A 4,127-nucleotide genomic window follows, 5' to 3' on the forward strand; every position below is an offset into this window, starting at 1 on the left:
CCTACTAATGACTAACAGAAACCCTTTCGGGGAGAAAGGGAATTTATGGAGGTTGGAAGTCCTATGTGAGTTAGGAAATCTAGATTCCCACTGTTGATACAATTCCATCTGTATCTACTAGTGAGGCCCAGAGGCATTCATGTCTCGGTAATTTATTGTGTGATATTGAAAAGAAAATAGACCTGCCAAACATACAATATAAATATCCTCTTAAATTTTTACCTCTTTTGGTGAATTAACAGACTTGTGAATAAAAGAAGGCTGCATAACAAGGAAGGTCAAATTGTTGTAAAATTACTCAGAAAGGAATCAAATAATTTTGACTGTGTGTCTTAAGGAAATAATTTTTATTTTTCACCATAATGCTTATTGGAAACTTCTGCATCAATTGGTGAATAAATCATAAAATCTTCTCCCACCTAAAATCCATTAGCAAAGAAGATCATAGAATAAGAATAGATGAGAAGAAAAAAATATCTTTGGGGAGGGGGAAGATAAATGCCACTATTCTCCTGTAACATTCTAGAGCTCATTCCCACCATTCAAGAAAGCTAAACAGTCTGTAGAACTGGAAGGACTCACAGGATAAGGGGTGAAAAACACTCAAGATCCACAGGTAGGGTTCAGCGCTCGGGGCGTTGTGCTCTGTAGTGTTGGAGTCTGTGTGCGTGTCGGTCTGCGCGTGCGCCGACATGGCTTCAAACGACTATACCCAGCAAACAACCCAAAGTTACGGGGCATACCCCACCCAGCCTGGGCAGGGTTATTCCCAGCAGAGCAATCAACCCTATGGACAGCAGAGTTATGGTGGCTACAGCCAGTCAGGGGACACTTCAGGCTATGGCCAGAGCACCTATGGTTCTTATGGACAGACCCAGAACACAGGCTATGGCACTCAGTCAGCTCCCCAGGGATATGGCTCAGCTGGTGGCTATGGCGGTGGCCAGAGTTCTCAGTCATCATATGGGCAGCAGTCCTACCCTGGCTATGGCCAGCAGCCAGCTCCTAGCAGCACCTCGGGAAGTTATGGTAGCAGTTCTCAGAGCAGCAACTATGGGCAGCCTCCAAGTGGGGGCTACGGTCAGCAGTCTGGCTATGGTGGACAGCAGCCTGGCTATGGACAGCAGCAAAGCTCCTATAATCCTCCTCAGGGCTACGGACAGCAGAATCAGTACAACAGCAGCAGTGGAGGTGGCGGAGGGGGTGGTGGAGGTAACTATGGTCAAGATCAGTCCTCCATGAGTGGTGGCGGCAGTGGTGGCGGTTATGGCAATCAGGACCAGAGTGGTGGTGGTGGCGGTGGCTACGGGGGAGGCCAGCAGGACCGTGGGGGACGAGGCCGGGGCGGTGGCGGTGGTTACAACCGCAGCAGTGGTGGCTATGAACCCAGAGGTCGTGGAGGTGGCCGTGGAGGCAGAGGCGGCATGGGCGGAAGTGACCGTGGTGGCTTCAATAAATTTGGTGGCCCTCGGGACCAAGGATCACGTCATGACTCTGAACAGGATAATTCAGACAACAATACCATCTTTGTGCAAGGCCTGGGCGAGAATGTTACAATTGAATCTGTGGCTGATTACTTCAAGCAGATTGGTATCATTAAGACAAATAAGAAAACAGGACAGCCCATGATTAATCTGTACACAGACAGGGAAACGGGCAAGCTGAAGGGAGAGGCAACAGTGTCATTTGATGACCCACCTTCTGCTAAAGCAGCTATAGACTGGTTTGATGGTAAAGAATTCTCTGGGAATCCTATTAAGGTCTCATTTGCTACTCGGCGAGCAGATTTCAATCGGGGTGGTGGCAATGGTCGTGGAGGCCGGGGGCGAGGAGGACCCATGGGCCGTGGAGGATATGGAGGTAGTGGCAGCGGTGGCGGTGGCCGGGGAGGATTCCCCAGCGGAGGTGGTGGTGGTGGAGGACAGCAGCGAGCTGGGGACTGGAAGTGTCCTAATCCTACACGTGAGAACATGAACTTTTCTTGGAGGAATGAATGCAACCAGTGTAAGGCCCCTAAACCAGATGGCCCAGGAGGGGGACCAGGAGGCTCTCATATGGGGAGTAGCTATGGAGATGATCGTCACGGTGGCAGAGGAGGCTATGATCGGGGAGGCTACAGAGGCCGAGGCAGGGACCGTGGGGGCTTCCGAGGGGGCCGGGGTGGTGGGGACAGAGGTGGCTTTGGCCCTGGAAAGATGGACTCCAGGGGTGACCACAGACAGGATCGCAGGGAGAGGCCATATTAGCCTGACTCCTGAGGTTCTGGAACAGCCTTTCTTCTATACCCAGTGTTACCCTCGTTATTTGGTAACCTTCCAACTCCTGATTACCCACGGGTTTTTTGTGTCAGACTGTAATTGTAACCATATCTCTGGTTCCCATTAAAAACCATCGTTTTAGTTAAAAAAAAAAAAAAAAAAAAAAAAGATCCACAGGTAGGAAATGGCTCCGGTCAACTGATGGTCAATGGTGCCAATTTAATGCCAACAAGAATCCCCAATCTGGGGTGAGGTGAAGAAGGAAAATGTATCCGCTGCAAACAGCTCAGCAGTGATACAGCATAGCTCTGAAAAGAGCATGGTTGTGGAACAGCTCTGAGGTCAGGCAGTCCCGTGGCCAGGCCCCTCTCTGGCCAGGCAGCCCTGCTCTAGGGAGACCTCCTTGGTGTTGCAGTGCTAACAGGACACACACAGTTCTCACTGCAAAGTGTGCTCCCTGAGCCACAGGGCAGTTGGCTTATATGAACAGAAGTCTCCACCCCCTGGTCCCTGATTGGTGTGTCCTCATGCAAACGAGGACTCTGAATCCTCACAGTTTGATTGGTCCAAAGGCACTCTCCTAATTGGTTAGAATAGAGCTGCTCTGATTGGTCAGAGCTGTGCAGCTCCGATTGGACGGGGAAAGCCTCCATCCTACTGGTTGAAATAGAACTCTAGGAACTCCTTTATAAGGGCTGGCTCAGATGACAGAAACGCAATGCAGGCAGGTAGTTCAGCACACAGACAGGCAGTTTAGTGCAGAGGCTCCTCCGTGAAGCGCACCGTGCCTGAGAGGACCCTGTGCAGAAATGGCTGCTAGGTTCTGCCTTTATTTGGGCTTAGTTAGCCACCAGGGTTGTTTTGGGTTTTTTTTTTCTCAGGGTTCAGACTCTTGATAACCTCCGTGTTTCTCATTGTTAGGATTTCAGTTGTCATAAATGAAGCCACACACATTGGGCTTTATTTGTTGCCGGAGCACAGAGGCCTCTGCTGCACACACATTAAAAAACATGGCCTCACAGAGTGACTCCTAAGGAACTAAAGGATTAATCAGCTCATAAAAATGCTAGCAAACAATTGCAGGTTCGGGAGCAAATTCCAGACAACGAGCCTGAGTCTCAAGGTCTCCGTTCAAGAACTTCCACTAAATACAGTTTAGACAAATTTGTGGTGCTCCGAACAGGGCCATCCATGCCACACTGAAAAGAAGTCAAAACATTCCACAACTCACTTAAGTTAAACGGGTGAAAAAAAGCACTTTTTCTTTTCATACTGAGTTTCCTTATTACTTGCTCCCACTCTGAGGACATAGATATTTTCAAATTTGTGGCTCTTCACCATAGCAGAAGAAACAAGTGTCCATTAAAAAAAAAAAAAAGTACAGTCCTGAAAAGATACAAATAAACCACCAAAGCTTTACTCTAACATTATGTGTGGGGGTCCAGACCATAGGAACACCTTGCAGGCAAAACTACTTTATACCGACCTGGTCATTAGCATGCCTTGATAATTAGAATCCGTTGGATGAGGTCCAAGACAGAATTCCATACCCAATTCTATTTTAATATTCAAAGCACTAGAGAAGTGCCAATTTGTTTCCCAAAACAAAAATAAGAGCCACCCAGGGGCTCTATTTTCTAAATGAAATCATATTTAATAACCTCCAGCATATCATTTGTATAGGCCAAAACATTGTTGCTATCCCATTGAGATTTACATTAGAGAGAGAAGAAATGGAAAGTTGCAGTGCAGCTTCGTGATTAGCTGGGTGTATGCCCAAAGTACTGGTATCCAGGATGGAAAATGCTGTTGAGGCTCAAGGTCCATAAAAGGGTCTCTCTCTGCCCCAAATCCAAATGTGAGACAAGA

General features: G+C 48.0%; 1 pseudogene; it reads left to right on the forward strand.

The window, feature by feature from the left end:
- Positions 1–627: 627 nt before the first annotated feature.
- On the forward strand, positions 628–2,399 carry LOC149991738 (RNA-binding protein FUS pseudogene; annotated as a pseudogene).
- The last annotated feature ends 1,728 nt before the right edge of the window (positions 2,400–4,127 follow it).

This window comes from Furipterus horrens, unplaced genomic scaffold, assembly GCF_987537825.1.
Source record: "Furipterus horrens unplaced genomic scaffold, mFurHor1.1.pri manual_scaffold_17, whole genome shotgun sequence".
NCBI lineage: Eukaryota > Metazoa > Chordata > Mammalia > Chiroptera > Furipteridae > Furipterus > Furipterus horrens.